Here is a 22,402-nt window from a genome sequence, read left to right as displayed (position 1 = left end):
TTGTAATCTTACATTAAGTGGATTTAGATAGTTCACCAAGAATTAAAGACATCTAAGTAAGCCTCAAAGAAACGGGATTCCGCCAACTCTTTTGGTAAACTATGGTGCCTAGCTCCATAGGCTTCTGTGTCCCCACGACTGTATCACCCAAAATCCTTGACCTTCTGGCTAAGTTACCTCTGCTCTGGCTGTCTGAACCTCAATCCTGGTTCAATATCCTGAATGCAGTCAGCAATTTTTACTCATTTTGGAGAGTGCATCGATTCAAACTTGCAGCTCCTCTGGGGCTGCTATGAGAATAAGGGCTCCCACACGCACCTCCGACTAGGAGCCCTAAAAGTGATGATACCGCGGCCACTGGCACAACAAGCCTCTGTCCACAGCAGTCGCCAGCCGGCTGCAAGGGGACCATTTTCAGAGCCATCCCTCAAAGTCTCACAGCCTCTGCATTTTTCAGAAGTGACTCATCGCCTCAGGTCAGGATCTGCCGGGGAGCTCGACCAGTTTCTTTCCAGCACCGTCTGACCACGGTGGCCCCAGTCACATCCATCTCAGTGACAGCAGCCCCGCACTCCACGCCGGCGGAGCTCAGAGCCCAGCGGACGAGACCTGCGAAGTTAGCGCGGCCTGGGGCGCGCGGCTCGGGGTCAGGCGGGCAGGCCGCGGCCGCCGGGACGCGGGGACAGGGGCCGGGAGGCGGCGCGGGCGGGCGGGTGCGCTCCCGCGCTGACCCAGATGGGGCTCCGAGCCCGGCGCCCGGCCCTCGCCGCCTTCCCGGGCCCCGGCCCGGCGCCCCGGCCCCTTCCCCGCCCCAGCGCCGGGCGCGAGTTGCGAGCGTGGTCTGACAGCTGCGCCCCCGCACCTCCCCACACTCGCCAGCCCGCGCAGCCCCGGATTACCTGCTTGGGGCTCCGGGTCCCGTCCTCCGCGATGCAAATCCGTGTTCGGTCACTGGCACCCTCCGCCCTCTCCTCCTGCTGCCTCCGCCCCCCTGGATGGGAGTCGCTGTCAGTCACGCCGCGCCCGGGGAGAGTCGCCGCGGCTTCCGGGAGCTCCAGATCCAGCCGGCGGAGGGGCGGGGGAGGGAGAGCTGCGCCAGGGTGCCGGGTGCAAATAAAGGGGAGACGGGAGGAGGAGCGGAGGGGCAGATGGGCCGTGGGAGAAGGGAGCAGGAGAGGGGGAAGGCAGAGGCCGGGGGAGAGAAGCGCCTGCCAAGACAAGAGCTCCCTGCACCAGGCAGTGCTGCACAGAGGTCTGAGGAAATCTGGAGGCCCCTGCTGAAGGGGCGCAAAAAGGGTTGGGTCCCCGTGGGTTTGTGATTTGTGCCCAGAAGTGGATAATGGGACTGGCTTGTGTGTCCCCCACCCCCAGCATGAGGATAAAGGGAGGGACAGTTAGACATCTGGTGCTTTAGTGAGGCTTCCAGATCAGATGCATTTATAGCTTGCAACCTTATTTTTTTAAAAAGTATTTTATACACAGCAACTTTTAAAAGTTGCTTGATTTAGAAATGAACATAAACAAATCCAATTTACTTCTTAACAGGTGTATTTGTACCTATTTCCCCTTTATATATTGACTGTAATTGGCAATTGGGCGCCTTTCTCTTTTTTGTTAACGTCGTTAGATTGGAAACTATTGATTTTGAATTTTCTTTGGCGTTTGTTTCAGGCTGAAAACATGAACTGGAAGGCCTTCCTGGGTGAGTACCTGGAAACTAATTGCAGACAAGACAGAAAAAGGGGTTGGGGTGTGCCTGATTCCTTCCTAAAGCAAAATCTCCAAACAACCACAAAGATGAATCTCCGAAGACCAACCTTCTCTGTCAATGTTAAAATCGCATCTCACTCGGTTCTGCACATTACAAGGCTTATTCTGCCCAATAGGTCTCAACTTAAATGAAGGTCATTCCTATTCCAAGTTGCTGTTGCCCAGCTGTGGACTGTGCAGTGCCTCGTAGGTCCCCACATCTGGAGGAAAGAGAAACAACATAAGGCACTGTCAGGGCCAGCACCATGCCTCTCCTGCACATGCCTTGCATAGAGCAGGCGTCCAATAAACTTACACTGGATAACTGATGGATGGGTGGGTTGTGCATGCATTTAGAGCATTTGTGTGACAGGAATGCAGAAAGTAATATATCTATAAGAACCAAATTGTTCAGGAGCACAGGAAACTTCTAAGCATGCATTCTAACATGTCTACTTTTTAAAACATTAACTTCAACATTACTAAGCCTTTCTTTTAGCTAAATACAGTTGTTCTGTATCCCTGGGGAAGAGGTTTCAGGCCTACCACAGGTACCAAAAGCTGCAGATGCTCCAGTCCTTATGTAAAATGTTGCAGCATTTCCCCCTAACCTATGCACACTCTTCCATGCATGCTGAACCATCTCTAAATTATTTACAATACTTCATATAATATAAATGTTTTATAAACAGTTGTTAGGGTTCATGGTTTAGGGAATAATGACTAGAAAGAAATAAGTACACACTTAATATAGATACATTTCCCCCAAAATATTTCCAATTCATAGTGGAAACTATGAATGAAAAACCTGCAGATATAGAGGGCTTGACTGTAGATTTTGTTTTGGAGTATACAGCATTATGGAGTTTAAGAGAGAATGAGGCAAGATCCTATTAGATTTACACTATAACAGAGAGATGTGGAGGGTGTAAAAATAACCACAGTGCAAGAAGACTGCAAAGTGTCCTGGGTATGAACAGAGTTCTGTGGGTCTACAGAAGAGAAGGAGGTTGCTTCTAGTACTGGGGATCAGAGAATACCTCCTGCTGGAAGTGAGAGTGAAGTCTTCAAGCAGGAATGGGACATTGAAGAAGAGCTCTCAAGGTGAAGGGAGCAGCAGGGACAAAAGAGAAGAGCTGATGAAGAATGAGACCCATGTGAAGGACACTCTGTGTGTCCAACTGGGTTACAGAGCTATGGGTATCGGTGTGGAAGGAAGGTTGAGCCTTGAGTCTTAGCTTAAGGTGTTCCAGTCCATTTTTTATAAAATGGAGTACTACTCAGCCATAAAGAAAGAGAAACTGGAGACATTTGTAGCTAAGTGGATGCACATTGAGGCCATACTCTTAAGTGAAATGAATAGGACACACGTGTGAATACCGAATAGTTTCTCTGGTGTGAAAAACTAAAAGTGTAAATAAGAATCAAAATGTATAATTGATATTGTGAAATAGGAAGAAAAGGTCTAAAGGAGTAGGGGAAGAAAATGTCTAAAGGGAGGGGTAGGAGAAAGGAAAGAAGGGAAAAGGAAAGACATGGAAACAAAGTCTTTGTAAATAGGGAAGGGTGGAGGGGGTGAAGGGAGGGCTGGGGAATGGGGAAAAATAAGAACCAAGGTACAACATGTACAGGTACAAGATCCCAGTGATGAATGTAACTTTATTTTATACCTAAAATGTACCAATAAACTCAGTGGAAAGAAAGAAAAGCTGTTCCAGTCTAGGCGGTAGGCACTGGGGAGCTATTGACAGTTTTTGAGCAGAATCATGATAATAATGGTGAATTTGATGGTATTGCATAAGACTAGAGACAGGTAAAAGGCAGGGCAATCTGCTTTAGAAGAATTCGGTAGCCTAGAGGGGAAAGAGTCTTAACGTGGCCCCTGCGTTCTTGTCCTAACTAGTTCCATCTGGCATGGCGCCCATCTGCAGTCTGATCTCCCCAAAGGCAATACCCCCACCCCACCCCCACCCCCGTGAACTCCACCGCCTCTCTTTAAAGCTTGCTGTCCGTGTTTCCCGTCTAGACCTGGACACTTCAAGAACACAGGGATTATGTTTGCCTGGCTCATGGTCATCTCGCTCAGGGCTGGCACATAATGATCACTGAGTGAATATTTCCAATAAATTTTTTTTTTTGCTACAGGATTAGCTTGGAATGTTCTGGAACTGGGAAAAGAGAGAGGTTCTGGGCTTTTCTAAATCTCAACCATCTTCCTTGAGATTCCAACCCAAACCTGCCTTGCTTTTTATCAGATGATCTCTTTATCTGCTGTACCAGGAGGATGTTTTTAATTTCCACTCCTTCACTTTTCCTCCTCTACCTCAAAATTCCTCCTCTCATCTCCTCTGTCCTTTATTTTTCTTTTGACTTGCCGTCACCTTCCTTGTAGAAGCTAAGAATGTTCTTGTCACTCAGAGTCCTTACTCTTGCATCCTGAGTCTCATCTTACTGTGTTGTTCCTATGGATTACATTCTAGTTCCACCCAGCGGGGTGTGTACCCCAGAGCTATCAGTGCAGTAGACACATGGAGAAAATGGGGAACACGTCACTGGTCTGGTCCTATTGTTCTTCTGCCTGTTTTCACTGGGTAAAACTTTTCAATGAATTACTTGATAAGAAAGGATTTTACTAGAATCTCAACAAAGTGAGTGACCCAGGACCTCAGAATTTCTACAAAGTTATACAAGTATCAAGTAGAATCCATGATTCCCTCCCAGAAGCTGCTTCTGAGATACTAAACAGTCTACTCTGGAGGTCCATTTATGTTGCTATAACATTGGACCTCAGAGTGGGTAATTTATAAATAATAGAAATGTTTTTCTCATAGTCCTGGAGGGTGGAAAGTCTAAGACCAAGCAGACAGCAAATGTGGTGTCTTCTGAAAGCTCGCTCTCTGTTTCTAAATGGCACTCTGTTGCCGTGTCCTCACATGGCAGAAGGCAGAAGGCCAAAAAGGAACTGTGCTATGCCCTCACATGGTGGAAGACCAAAAAGGGACTATAACAGTGCTAATTCCTTATAAGAAGTGCTGATTCCATTCATGAGGGTAGAGCACTCATGACTTAATTGGTTCCCTACACACCCCACCTTGTAACACCATCACATGGAGTATTAGGTTCCGACACATGACTTTTGGAGGAACGAGCACTTTCAGACCAGAGCAGACCCCAGAGTGCCTGCATATCACTCTGCCATGCGGGAGGATGACCATCTCTGAGTTGGCTTGGTGAAAAGTTCTCCCCAAAGGTGTACTAGATAGGAACAAATGGACCCAAGTAAACCTTCACTGCTAAGCCATGCTGGCACTGGGACAGAGGATGGGCTCTTGGATTGCAGGTTGTGCCCCAGGTGAAGCCAGGCCAGATTCCCAGGTCTCTCTGTGCAGCCTGCCCCCCCATAGGGCTGGTGAGATTATTGAGACCAGATTACGGGCGCTTGCCAACTATCCATAGTCTCATTTGCCCTGTTGGTATGGTCTCTTACTAGCAAATGGAAAACGTAATGAACACAATGTTCTTTTGAATTTTTTCCTGATGCCTCAGGTGGACAAGATAATAATAAGTGTGTTCCTCCAAAAATACACCTTTCCTGGAGTCAAAAGTTCTGAGGAAACAAATTTAAATTAGTTCAAACTTTCCCCAGTACACTATGGGAGTTTGTATTTTATTTTAATAACTATCCAGTGACCATTTATCAATAGGCAATTTTCCCAGCAGTCAACTCTAGAACATTTATTTTACAAATAGTCAAGGGACTGTTGTGTTCCATACCTGTGGGTACTGGGAATGCAGCATTCTAAGCAAACAGTAAAAATGCATTTGGCCCTTTGTATCCATGGCTTCTACATCCAAGGATTCAACCAACCACAAATCTAAAATATTTGTAGAAAAAATATGCCTATAGTGAATATATACAGACCTTTTCTTCTTCTTATTCCCTTAACAATACTGTATAACAACTATTTACATGGCATTTATATTGTTTCAGGTATTATAAGCAATCGAGAGATGATTTAAAGTATACAGGAGAAAGATATGCATAGATAATATGCAAATATTGTAGGGATTTGAGCATCCTCAGATTTTGGTATCCACGAGGGTCCTAGAAACAGTTATCATGGATAACAAGGTTGGACTGTTACCAGTAAACCTTTACATGTGCCAATCTCTGTTCTATGTATTTTAAATGTATTAACTCATCAGATTTATGAGTTGGGTACTGTTATCACCTCCAGTCTGTAAAAGAAAAAATGGGCAGAGGAGTTTAGCCTTTTATCTGAAACCACGAAACAATACTGATAGAGGGATTTGGACTCAGGAGTCTGGCTTGAACTTGTACTCTTAATCCGTTCATTTTATAGAAACAAATAGGAATGAAAGGAAAACAGTTACTAGAAATTTGTATATCTGAGGTGTTGAGATGGGGTTTGATTCTGTGTAATCACTAAGGATCAACCTAAGAATAAAAGTGACGTATCCCACTTCTATTGAGCTGATGTATGGAGAATGAATATGCCTAAGGAAAGTGACATAACTTTATACAGCTGTCCCTTGACACCCATGAGAAATTTGTTCCAGGACTCTAGCAAATCCTCAGATGCTCAAGCTCTTCCATAAAATGACATAGTATATGTATATAATCCATGCACATCCTCCTATATACTTCAAATATCTCTAGATTACTTATGACATCTAATATGATTTAAATGTTATGCTAATTGTGTTACACTGCATTGTTTAAGGAATCATGACACAAAAATGTCTTTACCAATCAATGCAGAAATAATTAAAAAATATTTTTGATCTGCCATAGATTGAATCCCTGGATGTTGAATCCAAGCATAAAAGCTGACTGTATACTTTAGGGTCAGTTATTCAGAGAAAGGGGTAGGGCAGGTGAATAAATCTCTTGAATTCATGAGATATGGACAGACAGGAGGTCCAGTCCTCTCTCTGCAAAAGACAAACTCCCTTGGGAGAAGTAACTGCAAGTCACTGAATGTTTGGGGTGATTGAATCCTTTAAATTTTCTTGTCAAAGGAACCCAGGTAGCTCAACATTGGAATCCTGACCCCCCGGCTCTCCATTGGCAGAACACTGGAAGTTCATGCCAGAGAAAGACCCTGAAACAAATTTAAATCAGTCCAGACTTTTTCCACGTGGAGGGTTTCTTTTCTTTGTTTTGTGTCTAAAGAGACAGGGTCTCACTGTGTTGCCCATGCTGGCCTTGAACTCCTGGGCTCATGTCATATTTTACCCTCAGCTTCCCAAGTCGCTGGGACAACTGGCTCAAGAGAAAGAACTTAGTGACTGAGGCATTTGGTCTGATATGCAGCTAGAAAGCCCGGAAGAGCTGGCTGCAGTCATGTCACATCTACGTTACATCCATCTCTCACATTCTCTCCGCCATGACCCATAGAACCAGCCTCTTCTGGCCACAAGTGGCTCTCAGTTACATAGTTCCAGCACCTGGAAATTAATTGGTTGAGAGCAACACACAAGCTTCCTTTTCCGGATTGACAATTCTTTATCATTCATTTGATGGTTCTGTCCATGGCCAGGGATGTATCTCAGTGGTGCAGCGCCTGCCTGGCAAGGCAAGGTCCTGAGTTCGATTCCTGGTACTCGGGTGAGGGGATGGTTCTGTGCACCTATAAATGGTAAGGGGTGGTGACAAAGGATAAGTACAGAAGTCGAGTGTATGGACTATAAATAAAGCAAAGGTGAACAGTAGCAGTTTCTCTAGCACTTCTTAATCTCAGGCACCATAGACACTAAAAGCAATATGTTTTATTTGTCCAGTGAACAGGGATTCTTATTCTGGGCTCTCTAGATAGAGTTTTAATTTTTAGAAATAATTTTAACTGAGTAATTCGACATATTGATGGGGTACAGTGTCACATTTCAATACATATACACAGTGTGTAATGAATAGATCAGCATAATGGCATATTTATATTGCCTCAAACATACATTGTCTCTTTGTGTTGGGAACATTTAAAATCTTCTGTACTAGCTCTTTTGAAATATTGAGTCATCATCCACCATAGTTACCTTACTGTGTTTCAGAACATTAGAAGTGATTTCTCCTATCCAACTGTACTTATTGAACTCAGGACCTTGTGCTTGCAAGGCAGGTGGTGTAACCACTGAGCTAAATCTCCAGGGGATACTATTAGTATAAATAGGTAAGAAAGTGAAATTGTCTAAGGACAATGATTAGACAAAAGTTAGGAAGTAAGATTATTTATTAGTAAGAAAGCATAGTTATTTATTTTTCATTTAAACAGTGTCTTAAAAGCAGCAAAAATATAGAATAGATAAAAATGATCTTATCACCCTAACCTAATGTATATTTGCTTATTCTTTCAAATCTCTTCTATGTAACATATTTTATACTTACAAGTTAAGTGAAAGTACATGTATAGTTGAGAAAGGGTGTTAGATTTGAGCTTATAAATAAAATTGTGTTTATTAAGTGGAATCTTCCTGTCTCTCTCATTTAATCATAGCAGAAGTAAGTGCTTGTACTGTTACTGTAGACAGCTAGCAACAGTGAAGAAAAACTGAGAGGCATGGAGAAATCTACCTAGAATTTAGCCAACATAAACAACTTTTTTTTTTTTTGGTACTGGGGATCGAACAACAACTTCTTTTTAAGTGAAACAAATACCAAATTCCACTCACCTGGAACATAACAGGGCTCAATAGTTGCTTTTTTTTTTCTTCCTTTTCCTTAAATTCTTTTATTGGAACATTTTAGGTATACAATACATTCTACATTTCTCATTGGGAATTGTACCTTTACATAATGCATCTTGGTTCTTATTTCTTCACCATTCCCTGCACTCCCTTCACCCCCTCCAACCTTCCCTATTGACAAAGACTTTGTTTCCTTTTTTTCCATTTCTCATAATTTTTCCTTTCCCTTCTTTCCTTTCCCCTGCCCCTCCCACTTCCCCTACCACTATGGACCTTTTCTTCCTATTTTGCATGATCAATTCTTCATTTTAATCATAGGTACATTTTAGGTATACAGTATAATGACATTCATCATTGGAAATTTGCACCTTTACATAATCTCTCTTGGGTCTTACTTTTCACTCTTGCCCAGCCCTCTCTTCAACCCCTCCATCCCTCCCTATTTACAAAGACTTTGTTTCCATTTTTCCATTTTCTCATATTAATTCCGTTCCCTTCTTTCCTTTCCCCTACCCCTCCCACTTCCCCTTCCCTTTGCCCCTTTTCTTCCTATTTCACATTATCTATTATACCTTTTAGTCCTTGTTTACACTTTCAGTTTCTCACACTAGAGAAACTATTCAGTATTAATACATGTGTGTCCTATTTATTTCACTGAAGAGTATTGCTTCAATGTGCATCCATTAGGCTATAAATGTCTCTAATTTCTCATTTTTGATGGCTGAGTAGTACTCTATTTTATTTAAAAACCACATTGTTTTTCCATTTATTGGTACATTTTAGGTGTACAATATAATGACATTCATCATTAGAGATATGCACCTTTACATACTCTCTTGGTTCTTATTTTTCCCCCTTCCCCTGCCCTCCCTTCAACCCCTCCATTCCTCCCTATTTACAAAGACTTTGTTTCCATTTTTTTCATTTTCTCATATTAATTCCATTCCCTTCTTTCCTTTCCCCTAAAAAACCCACATTTTCTTTATCCAGTCTCCAGTTGATGGGCAATTGGGCTGCTTCCAAGTTTTAGCTATTACAAATTGTGCTGCTATGAACATGGGTACACATATATCACTGTGGTATGATTCTTTTAATTCTTTGGGGAAGATACCCAGCAGGGGAATAGCTGGGTCAGATGGGACTTCCAGTCCTAGTTCTTTGAGGTATCTCCATACTGATTTCCACAGTGGTTGCACCAGTCTACACCCCTACCAGCAGTGGAGCAGAGTTCCTCTTTCCCCACAGCCCCGCCAGCATTTGTTATTGGTGGATTTCATGATAGCAGCCATTCTTTCTGGAGTGAGGTGGAATCTCAGCATTGTTTTTATTTTTATCTCTCAAATAACCAGTGATGTTGAACATTTTTTCATATGTTTATTTGCTATTTCTACTTCTTTGAGAAATGTCTGTTCACTTCACATGCCCATCTTCGGATTGGGTGTTTAAATTTGGGAGGTCTGATCTTTTTGAATTCTTTATAGATTGAGGTAGTAAGCCTTTGTCTGAGGAACAGCAGGTGAAGATTCTTTCCAACGTTATGGGTTATCACTTCACATTACTGGTGGTTTCTCTTGTTGTGCAGAAGCTTTTTGTTGTTGTTGTTGTTGATAACAGGGATCGAACTTGGGCTCCTTGCACTTGTGCAGCAGGAGGCAAAACCACTGAGCTAAATCCCCGGCCCTCCAGAAACTTTTTAATAAGAAGAGATCCCACTTGTTTATTGTTTGTGCTAGTTCATGGGCAACTGAGGTTTTGTTCATAAAAATCTTTTCCTAAACCAACTTCAAGAGTTCTACCTTACCTCTGTTCTAGCCAGTTCAGCGTTTCTATTTTAATATTTAGATCTTTAATCCATTTTGATTTAAGTTTAGTGCATGGTGAAAGATATAGGCTTAGTTTTAATCTTTGACAACTTGAAACCCAATTTTTCCAGTACCATTTATTAAAGAGGCTATCTTTCCTCCAGTGAGGGTGTTTGACTCCTTTATCGAAGATGAGGTGGCTGAGTGTGTCTGGAGTTGTTTCTGCATCTTCTAATCTGTTCCACTGGTCCTCAGGTCTGTTTCTTTGCCAGTACCATGCTGTTTTTATCACAGTAGCTTTCTAGTATAGTTTCAAGTTGGGGATTGTGATACCCCCTGCCATGTCTCTGTTACCTAGAATTGCTGTTGCTATTCTGGGTCTCTTCTTGTTCCAAATGAATTTTTGGATTGTTTTTCCCAAGGTCCATGAAGTATGCTGCTGGTATTTCAATTGGGATTGCATTGAATCTATGTAGCAGTTTTGGAAGTATGGCCATTTTCACTATGTTGATCTTTCCTACCCAGAAGCAAGGGATGTCTTTCCATTTTCTGATATTATCTTCAATCTCTCTTTTCAGAGTGCTATAGTTTTCAGGGAAAAGGTCTTTGGTTTCTTTCATTAGGTTGATTCCTAGGTATTTCAGTTTTTTGGATGCTATTGTGAAAGGAATTTTTTGCCGTATTTCTCTCTCAGTGAGTCTATTGTTCATGTAGAGGAAAGCTATTGATTTTTGTGTGTTGACCTTGTATCCAGCTACTCTACTGAATTTGGTTATTAAGAATAGAAGACTTTTGGTGGAGTTCTTGGGAGTCTTCTATATAGAGAATCATGTCATCTGCAAATAATGACAAATTGACTTCATTTCCTATCTTTATTCCTTTTATTTCTTTCTCTTATCTAATTGCTGTGGCTAATGTTTCCAAAACTATATTGAAAAAGAGTGGTGATAGTGGATACCCTTGTCTTGTTCCTGATTTTAGTGTGAAGAATTTCAGTTTTTGACCATTTAGTATGATATTGGCTGTTGGTTTTTCATATATGGCTTTTCTCAGATTGAGGGAGAGACCATCTATTCCAATTTTTTGTAGGGTTTTTATCGTAAATGCATGCTGGATTTTGTCAAATGCTTTTTCTGTACCTATGGAGATAATCATATGGTTTTTGTCCTTGGCTCTATTCTTATAATCTATTACATTGATAGATTTGCATATATTGAACCATCCCTGCATCCCTGGGATGAATCCCACTTGATCAGGGTGTATGATCTTGATGATCCTCTGCACTCTATTTGCCAGTATCTTATTAAGGAGTTTTGCATCTATGTGCATTTGTGAGATTGGCCTATAGTTCTCTTTTTCAGTTGGGTCTTTCTCTGCTTTGGGGATCAAGGTGATGCTTGCTTCCAGGAATGAATTTGGAAGTATTGCTTCCCTTTCAATTTCATTGAAGAGTTTAAACAATAGTGTCAGTAGTTCCTCTCTAAATGTCTTGTAGAATTCAGCAGTGAAGCCATCAGGACCTGGGGTTTTCTTAGTTGGTAAGTTTTTAATTACATTTTCAATTTCATTGCTTGATATTGGGTTGTTTAGAATTTTTAGGTCTTCTTCATTCAACTTTGGTAATTCATATGTATTTAGGAATCTGTCTATTTCTTCTGTGTTTTCCAACTTATTGGCATATAGGTTCTTGAAGTAGGTATTGATGATCCTCTGGATTTCTGCTGGGTCTGTTGTAATTTCACCCTTTTCATTCCTAATTGCATGGATTTGAGCCTTTCCTTTTTCTGATAAGGTTGGCTAAGGGTTTGTCAATTTTGTTTATTGTTTCGAAGAACCAACTCTTCGTTTCATTGATTTTTTTGTATCATTCTCTTAGTGTCCATTGCATTGATTTCTGTTCTGATCTTTACAATTTCCTCCATTGTATGAGCTTTGGGTTTGTCCTGCTCTTCTATTTTTAGAAGCTTGAGTTCAGCATTAGGTTGTTTAATTGGGCTTGCTGTGTTTTCCTAATATGTGTATTCACTGCTATGAATTTCCCTCGTAAGACACCTTTCATTGTGTCCCATAGATTCCGATATGTTGTATTGTCATTGTCATTTAATTGAAGGAACTGTCTGATTTCTTCTTTAATTTCCTCTGTGACTCATTGGTTATTCAGATGTGTGTTGTTCAATTTCCATGTGTTTATGAAGTTTTTGCAGTTTCTTTTGCTATTGATCTCCAATTTCATTGCACTATGGTCTGATAATATACAGGGGGTAACTTCAATTCCTTTGCACTTACTTAAACATGTTCTATGAGCAAGTATGTGGTCTATTTTTGAGAATGACCCATGTGCAGCTGAGAAGTATGTGTATTCTGATTTTGTGGGGTGGAAGACTCTGTAAACATCTGTTAAGTTCATTTGTTCAAGAGTTTGATTGAGTTCTAGTATTTCATTACTTATTTTTTGTCTAGTTGATCTATCTGTGACAGTGGGGTATTGAGGTCCCCTACTACAATTGATAATCTTTTTTTTTTTTCCCTTTTTTTTGGTACCGAGGATGGAACTTGGGTCCTTGTGCTTGCACAACAGGTAGCGAAACCACTGAGCTAAATCCCTGCCCCTATCCCTACTACAATTGTATTAGTGCATATATGACTTTTCATGTCCGTTAGTATTTGTTTTACATAGTTGGGCGCACTAGTGTTTGGTGCATAGATATTTACGATTGTCATCTCTTCCTGCTGGATTGCTCCCTTTACAAGATGTAGTGTCCTTCTTTGTCTCTCTTAATCAGTGTTGGTTTGAAATCTAGTTGATCTGCAAGAGGATAGCTACTCCTTTTTGGGGGGGTTCCTGTCACATGGAGTATTGTTTTCCACTCTTTAACTTTCAATCTGTGAGTTTCTTTTTGAATTAAGTGTGTTTCTTGTATGCAGCATATTGTTGGATTTTGCTTCTTTTAAAAAATTTTTTTTATTTTTTATTTTTTTTCCCGTTAAGTTTATTTGGTACATTTTCAGTATAAAATACAGTTACATTCATCATTGGGATCTTGTACCTTTACATGAGTATCTTGGTTCTTATTTTTTTCCCCTACCCTTGCCCTCCCTTCACCCCCACACCCTTCCCTATTTGCAAAAACCTTGTATCCATTTTTTTCCTCTTCTCATATTTTTTCCTTTCCCTTTTTTCCCTTCCCCTACCCCTCACAATTCCCCTGCTCTTTCAGACCTTTTCTTCCTGTTACACAATATCAGTTATACATTTTTAAAATTACAATATTAAGATCTAGGAGACATTACCACTGATTTTACAGAATTTAAAAGGATATAGAAAGCATATTACAAAAATATTTTTTGAAATAAATTGGACAACTTCTAAGAAGTACCTTGGAAGACAAATTAATGAAACTAACTCTGGAGGAAATATAAAATTTGAATAGCACCTATTAAAGAAAGTATATTCCTAGCTTGAAAACCTACCTATATGACAACAGCAGGCTCATAAACATTTTAACTGATAAATTATATCAAACAATTAAAGCAGAAAAAAGAAGGAACACTTCTCCCCTCATTTTAGGAAATCAACATTGTGCTAATCCTAAAACTGGATAAAGATAATAGAAGAAAAAAGGAAGAACATAGATAGAAATTTGTTTAACAAAACCAACTCTTAGAAGTCAGATCTGGCAGTATGTAGAAAGTGGTTTTGTTATAGGGATGGCAGTGTTGGTTCAGCATTGGAAGATCCACCCCTAAAAGTCATCATTTAAACAGAGGAAAGGAAAAAGCCATATGATCCTGTCACTAGTTGGAGAAAGAGTATTGGACTAAATTGTACAGCTGTTCATGGTAAAAGCTATCAGGAGACTAGAAGTAGAACAGAACCTTCTCAACAGATTAAAGACATGTACTCCATACTTCCAGCGAGAACACCTTATATAAATGGGGAAGATACAATGTTTTCTCCTTCAGGTGGGGAACAAGGGCAGATATGTTTACTCTTTATCTGTCCATTAAACTTTGAAACCTAGTCCCCACCAAAATAGTCTGGCAATAAAATGACACAACTAGGATAGGCAGAAGCAAAATCTTTATATGTAGATGAAATAATCATCTACAGAGAAAATACTAAGAAATCTCTAGGATTCCCTAGAACTTGTACTTGAATTTAGCAGGATTAGAAAACACAAGGTATATATAAAAATTCAGGTCTGTGTATACTTGGTATAAATGAAGAATTGGATATTGAAATTTAAAGTTATGTAGGAGTACAAAGGACCCAGAAAAGTGAAAAACAAAAATCAAAAACAAAAACAAAAACAAAAACAGCAATGGAAGATGTTTAGCACCCAATTTTAAGACTTCTTCTAAAGCTACAGTAGTCAAGGCTGTGTTGGTGTAAGGAAAGACATATAGATCATTGGAATAAAACAGAGAATCTAGAAATAGAACCACTCATATATGGTCCACTGAGTTTTGAAAGATTATTTAACATTAGCATTTTATAGAATATAAACTCAATTCAAGAGCCGAGGAAGAGACAGTGTTTTCAGCAAACAGCACTAGAACACCTGGTATCCATATATTAAAAATTAGCCTTAACCCTTTATTTCCATACATGAAAATAACTTGAAGGGATCTATGAACCTAAATAAGAAAGCCTAAAAGTATAAAACTTTAAGAAGAAATTATAAGGGAAAATATTTATGAATTCAGGGTAGGCAAGAACTACCTAGGATACAAAAAACATGATGTATAAAAGAAAAAATTGATAAATGAGATTCCATCAAAATTTAGAACTTTAAGTGACATCATTAAAATGAAAAGTAGTCCTTAAACCCATATTTACAATGCATATAACCTATGAGCAGAATATATAAAGAATTCTTAGAGCTGATTAATAGACAACCCAATTAAAAAGTAGACATAAGAAGATGATAAATAGCCAGTATAGCACAAGGAATGGTGTGCAACTCTAGAATCAGAAAAATACTAATCAGTACAATAATAAGATTGAATTATACACTCATTAGGGAGATGAAGTCAAAAGTTTTAAAAGCCTTGTCATGACTTTTTCTTTTTGTTGGATTCTCCCCCTTTGCATTTAATTCGTCACGCCCAATGGATTCATTCTGCTGGGTTTCCAGGGCTTGTGATCCTCATTGTCTTTTCCTAGGGTATTGCCTAAAATTTTTTGGAGTGCCAGTTTGGTATTCATGAAGTTCCTGAGGTGCTCTTTCTCATGAAAGTATCCTATTTCTCCATCAATTTTGAAAGATAGTTTTGCAGGGTACATCAATCTAGGTTGGAGGCTGTTTTCCCTTAGGGCTTGAAATACATCACTCCAAGCTCTTCTTGCCTTGAGGGTTTGCATTGAGAAGTCTGCTTTCCTTTGTATGTAATTTGTTTCTTTTCTCTCACTGCTTGTAGAATTTTGTTCTTCTGTTGGGTTTCTGGAATCCTAACTATTATATGCCTATGTGTAGATTTGTTTTGATCAAGGCTAGCTGGAGTACTATATGCCTCACTTATCTGTATGTCAAGTTCTTTTCCCCTCCTTGGGAAGTTTTCTGCCATCACTTCTGTGAACAGTTTTTTTTAATGTCATCTGCATTATCTCCTCTTTCTTCATTGACTCCAATCAGTCTTATGTTATTCTTCTTTGCATCGTCTAGCAGCTGCTGGATTGATTTCTCATGGTCCCTTACAATTTTAAAGCAATTTTTCTTTTCCTCCTCACTAATTGCAATCTTATCTTCTGTATGTGAAATTCTATCCTCACATTGGTTCATTCTGCTGTGCAGACTTTCGATGGAGTTTTTAATCTCTTGGAAATCTGTTTGCATCTGTTTTATGGATTCTGTTTGTTTCCTATGTTGGGATTCCATCATGTTCCTCAGATCCTCTATTTTTTTTATGTGTCCTCTCTAGATTTATTAATCATGTCTTGCACCATGAGCAAAATCTTTGCTGTTTTCTGAGTAATTATTTCTGATTTCATTTTTCCCAGATCCTCTTTTGTTGCCAGTTCAGAGAGTCCAGGTGGTTGAGTATCAGAGTGTTCCATCTTGTTTCCCTTTGGAGTTGCTGTAGGTGATCCAGAAGTCTGTTTTTGAGACTTGTTTACGTGTCTTCTCATTTCCACAGGAGGGGGTGCTTCTGGCATGCACATGGCTCACCTTCTCTGACCTAGGAGCTTGAGATGGCAGCAGGGGAGCTTCCTTCTGGGTGCTGGGACCAGCTGAGCTTCTCTGTCCTAGGAGCCTGGGATGGAGGTGGGGAGCTTCCTTCTGGGTTCTGGGACTGGCTGAGCTTCTCTGCTGAATATTGGTATTTAAAACTTATGTAGGAGTACAAAGGACCTAGAAAAGTTAAAAAAAAAAACAACAGTGTTGGAAGACATTTAGTACCTAATTTTAAGACTTCTGTAAGAGTTCTTTATATATTCTGCTCATAGGTTATATTCATTATAAATATGGTCTGTTTAAGGACTACTTTTCATTTTAATGATGTCACTTAAAGTTCTAAATTTTGATGGAATCTCATTTATCAATTTTTTCTTTTATGCATCATGTTTTTTGTATCCTAGGTAGTTCTTGCCTACCCTGAATTCATAAATATTTTCCCTTATAATTTCTTCTTAAAGTTTTATACTTTTAGGCTTTCTTATTTAGGTTCATAGATCCCTTCAAGTTATTTTCATGTATGGAAATAAAGGGTTAAGGCTAATTTTTAATATATGGATACCGGGTGTTCTAGTGCTGTTTGCTGAAAACACTGTCTCTTCCTCGGCTCTTGAATTGAGTTTATATTCTATAAAATGCTAATGTTAAATAATCTTTCAAAACTCAGTGGACCATATACGAGTGGTTCTATTTCTAGATTCTCTGTTTTATTCCAATGATCTATATGTCTTTCCTTACACCAACACTGCCTTGATTACTGTACCTTTGGATTTTGCTTCTTGACTCATTGTGCCATTCAATTTCTTTTGATTGTTGAATTGAGACCATTAACATTGATGGCTATAAGTGATTATGTATTGACTTATCATTGTCATGAGTTTTTCTTTTTGTTGGATTCTCCCCCTTTGCAAATAATTTCTTGTCACACCCTATTGGTTCATGCTGCTGGGCTTCCTGGGGTTGTGATCCTCATTGTCTGTTCCTAGGCTATTGTGTAAAATTCTTTGGAGTGCTGGTTTGGTATTCATGAAGTTCCTAAGGTGCTCTTTGTCATGAAAGTATCTTATTTCTCCATCAATTTTGAAAGATAGTTTTGCAGGGTACATCAATCTGGGTTGGAGGCTGTTTTCTTTTAGGGCTTGGAATATGTCACTCCAAACTCTTCTTGCCTTGAAGGTTTGTGCTGAGAAGTCTGCTGTGATTCTGATGGACTTTCCTTGTATGTGATTTGTTTCTTTTCTCTCACTGCTTGTAGAACTTTGTTCTTCTGTTGAGTTTCTGGAATCTTAACTATTATATGCCTATGTGTAGACTTTTTTTTTTGATTAAGGCTATTTGGAGTCCTATATGCCTCATTTATCTGTATGTCAAGTTCTTTTCCCCTCCTTGGGAAGTTTTCTGCCATTATTTCTGTGAACAGTTTTTTTATGTCATGTGCATTCTCTCCTGTTTCTTCATTGACTCTAATCAGTCTTATGTTATTCTTTGCATTGTCTAGCAGCTGCTGGATTGATTTCTTGTGTTCCCTTTTAATTTTGAAGGAATTTTTCTTTTCCTGGTCACTAATTGAAATCTTATCTTCTATATCTGAAATTCCGTCCTCACATTGGCTCATTCTGTGTAGACTTTCAATGGAGTTTTTAATCTCCTGGAAATCTGTTTGTATCTGTTTTATGCATTCCATTTGTTTCCTATGTTGAAATTCTATCATGTTCCTGAGCTCCTCTTTAGATTTATTAATCATGTCTTCAACTATGGGTGCAATCTCTGCTGTTATCTGAGAAATTATTTCTGACTTCCTTTTTTCCAGCTCCTCTTTTGTTGCCAGCTCAGGGAGTCCAGGTGTTTGAGTATCAGAGTGTTCCATCTCCTTTCCCTTTGGGGTTGCTGTAGGTGATCTGGAAGTCTGATTTTGAAACTTGTTTACATGTCTTCTTATTTCGACCCGGGGGGTGGGGTGGTGCTGTTGGCTCCTCTCAGCTGGGAGCAGTGGGAAGGTGGCTCAGAAGCCCCTTCCTCTGGGCCGGGAATAGCAGGATGGATGCAATAGTTGCTTGTTGAACTCAATATTGTGACATATTATAATCAAGAAACATCTAGAAAATAGGCATTGTGTAGAAGAAACTTTAGTTGCCTATAAACAACGTTAAACAATAGATATAAGCAGTATATTATGTATTTAATATGGTATATATGTATCCTACACATAACTTGTATTAATTCAGAGTATGTTTAATATTGATTCTCTAAAGTTAAGACAGGAAGTAGAAAATTCCAAAAAATAACTCTCCCTCCAGCCAGGCATATTCCTAGTCAGGGCACTTACAAACATTTTATAAAAGCAATTTCAGTCTTTTTTTCATTCAGCAGTCATCAAGAAAGCAGGGGAAATTAACTTCAAATAATTTTCTTGGCCAGACCTCATACCTGAAAAACCATACCCTATTAGGGTCTCATGGACTTCTTAGGTTTTGGAAACAATGTGGTCCAGATTAAGTATTTTGTAATGATTCTTAAAAATAACAATAAGGCTGATTTAAAACCTGATCCTTCTTTATGACACCTCCAGAGTTTTGTTGAGAGGATCCAGGTGTTTCTCGTCAAGAGGAGGGGTAGAATCATGAGTTATTTGGGTGTTTGTCCTACATCTAAGGAAGCTCGGTAAGCCACCTTGCCCAGATCTGGTCAGAGTGGTGAGTGTTTGTCCCTCCTCTCCCCCACACTTCCCATACTGATTAGCCCCATCATCTGGTGACAAAAGGCGAAAATAACTCCCCAGCTGTCTGTGGCTTTTTTATCTGCCAGCAAAAGAGCATGATCACACAGAGGGAAATTCCTGAATTAAGGAGAGAATCATCAGGTACAGTTTTGATTATACCCTGTGGACTTCTGGGTGGCACCCCAAAGCATGTCCAAACCTACGCTGATGATTCAGCTTATAGACCCTTAAAAAATGGAAGTTATAAGGGCCAGGGATTTAGCTCAGTGGTTTCTCTGCCTGCTGCACAAGCGCAAGGACCCGAGTTTGATCCCCGGTACCAAAAAAAAAAAAAAAAAAAAGGAAGTTATAGAAGTAGAAAGTAAGATGGTGGTTTCCAGGAGCTGGGAGGAGAGCTGAGTGTAGGAACAGAGAGATGCTGGTTCAAAGGTATAAAGTTTCAGTTAGATAGGAGGAATAATTTTGAAGGATCTATTGTACAACATAGTAAGTATAGTTAATAATAATGCGTTATGTATTTAAAAAGTTCTAAGACAAAGAGCTTGAATATTTCCCAACAAAAAAGTATAAGCATGTAAGGTGATGGATATATTAATTAACTTGACAGAATCATTTCAAAATGGATGCAGGTATCAGAAGGTCACATTGTACACTATAAGTATATGTAATTTTAATTGGTGAACTGGGCTGTAATTAAAAAAAAGAGATTTGGCATTTTGTTGTTGCCAATCTTTGACTTCTGCACTCCTTTTGAATGAGATTTCAGGTGAGACTAGACCACTAAGAGCAGCTGGGGTTGATGTGCTAGAGAGAGAGCGTGGTTTATTCATGTTACCATTTCAGAAGCTCTGTGGGACCTGTAGATCTGGAAATAGTAGAATGGTAGTTGGAGAAGGGAGCAGGTTTTCGTGGAGGAGCTGAGGGCCTTGCTTAGAATTGTTTTTTTCCTATGCTTCTACTATTGAGGGATCAGTAAGAGTGTGAGAAACTTGAAGTGCAGTGATTGAGATGAGAAAGGGGAGGATACTCAGGGACTCACATGGCTGTGCATGAATATGAAGGCCATGAAGGAAGCCACAGGGAAGACTCTGTGGTTTGGATCTTGCATGTCCCCTAAAGGCCCATGCATTAAAGGCTTGGTCCCCAGCCTGTGACTGTACTGGGAGGTGGCAGAACTGTTAAGAGATGGAGCTTCTAATATAGAAATTAGGTTATTGGGGCCTGCCCTTGAAGGGGATATTGAAGCCCACCTCCTTCCTCTCTCTCGTTACTTGGCCTTCATAAGGTGAATAGACCTCCTTTGTCATGAGATCTGCTAAGATCTTCTGTGCTACTATAGGCCCAAAGCTACAGGGCCAAGTAATCAGTGACTGAACCCTCTGAAACTGTGAGCCAAAATAAACCTTTCTTCCCTATAAGTTGATTTTCTGAGGTATTTTGTTAGAGTGACAAAAAGCTGACTTAGAGAGGTGTGGGGCTCTGTGCAGGCCAGAGAGGACAAACATAATTGGGGCAGCTCATGGTGCTAGGAGTGGTGAGAAGGACAGCTGCTCAGGTTGCATTCAGGTGTCACTACATGGTGAGATCAGGCCCTGGTAGAACAAAAACTTGTAGGCCCACCATCTGTGGCAACTGAAAGACCTTAGAAAGGCTGTTTTCACTTTACATTTTAAGAAAAATAAGTGCAGGAGTGATTAAAATTATGCATCTTTGGTACTTTAATAATCCCAACCATAATTTTATGGATTTCTACAAGTGTAGATTGACTATACCTTACCTGAAATGCTTGAGACCAGAAGTGTTTCAGAATTTTTTTGAATTTTTAAATTTTTTTTGATGGTACTGGGTATATATACAATGAGATATCTTGCAGATCAGTCCTAAGTATAAATAGAAATTCATTTATGTTTCATATCACCTTTTATACATATTTTCAAGGTAATTTATAAACTATTTTCAGTGTGTATGCATTTTGACTGTGATCTATCACAGGAAGTCAGGCATGGAATCTTTCACTTGTTGTGTAGAGTATTTTGGATTTTTAATTTTCAGATTACTGATGAAATAAAAGTGGATAAAATAAAAGCAATGTAACCTTTCCAAAATACCTGGGGGAAGAGAGTGGCAAATGGGATTGCAGAAAACTCTACATCACAGAGTGGAATATAGTTTCTATTTCTTGCTTCTGATATAATGAAGAAGAAGGATACTGGGAACTTAAATCTAGACTGACCCTTTGAAATGTGATTCATTGACGTAGTAGTGAAAAATCCATTCTTTATACCACAAATCCTGATCTTCAAAAAAGTCCTGAATGATTTACTACAGCCTCATAAAACGTGGCAAGGAGTTCTATAAAATAGGGCCAGTCTGCTCCACATTTTTAAAAAAGCAACTACCGGAAGTCTGAGGAACTATATAGTGAAATTGAAACATGTTTGATGCTTGATGGGCCTTCTAAAACCTCAGGTATACTCATGATTTTTTGTTTGTATTTAATATATTTATTTAGATGATTATTCTACTATGAATGATGAAGCTTTTTCAATGTTATGAAAACCCATATCTTAACATTTAATAACTGCATTTTTCTTTATTCTGACTTCTATAATTCAAAAGAAATTCCAGTGTCTGATGTTTTCTCTGGTTAGGTATTTTGCATGAAGTCTGATGTGGTTCCTAATAAAGACTGCAGTGAACAGTGACTATAATTATATGCCTCTTATAATCTAAAAACAATTGATGTTGGGAAGTAGCTGTCTTGCTAAAATGTTTGTCATCATTCCCTTGGTCTCTTCCATCCAGAATCTGAATAGAACTTCCTAAGAATAGCAACATCATAAGCCTTTCATTTGTTTTGATCTGATTCCAAATACCCATTGAGAGATTTTTGCCCCTCTCCAACCCACTCCCTCAAAGACAGAGGCTGCTCACAAATGAGAGCAAATGCTGACACAGATTTGCATTTTCCAGTGCTCTTCAAAACACAAGTAAGGGTTCCATGGCCTCCCACGGAGTGGCCAAAAATAGACAATTTTCCACGGTTCACTGGAAAACTGGCATTTATCACTGGGGGGAAGCTTATCCATTACGTAAGAATACATTCTGTAGATAGTTTTTCAACTCTCTACACAAAATCCAGTCCTATTGCCAAAGTCCCCCATCCCATTTCTCCTTAGTGTCTAGAGCAATGAAGACCAGTCTGTGTTCCAGAACTGGCGTGATCGCGGCTGATCCATGGTAGCATTTGT

General features: G+C 39.6%; 1 protein-coding gene and 1 long non-coding RNA gene across 3 annotated transcripts in view; one reads left to right on the top strand and one right to left on the bottom strand.

The window, feature by feature from the left end:
- Cap2 (cyclase associated actin cytoskeleton regulatory protein 2) overlaps positions 1 to 1,161 on the bottom strand; it is a 172,348-nt gene extending 171,187 nt beyond the window's left edge. The window contains exon 1 of the mRNA XM_004847637.4: positions 900 to 1,161. The gene's annotated coding sequence lies outside the window, so the exon portion shown is untranslated. The remainder of the gene's footprint in view (positions 1 to 899) is intronic.
- The window catches only part of LOC106009642 (uncharacterized), an 85,334-nt gene continuing 64,058 nt past the window's right edge, over positions 1,127 to 22,402 (top strand). The window contains exons 1-2 of one of the 2 annotated variants that reach the window (XR_002395987.2): positions 1,127 to 1,252; positions 1,672 to 1,702. This is a non-coding gene — a long non-coding RNA (uncharacterized LOC106009642). The remainder of the gene's footprint in view (positions 1,253 to 1,671; positions 1,703 to 22,402) is intronic. The other variant, XR_015439328.1, reaches the window with a different exon arrangement.

This window comes from Heterocephalus glaber, unplaced genomic scaffold (assembly GCF_053883595.1).
Source record: "Heterocephalus glaber isolate CG9 unplaced genomic scaffold, H.glaber_assembly_v1.0 deba00001472, whole genome shotgun sequence".
NCBI lineage: Eukaryota > Metazoa > Chordata > Mammalia > Rodentia > Bathyergidae > Heterocephalus > Heterocephalus glaber.
Note: the sequence above shows the minus strand (reverse complement) of the source record. Positions and strands in the feature narration are given on the sequence as shown.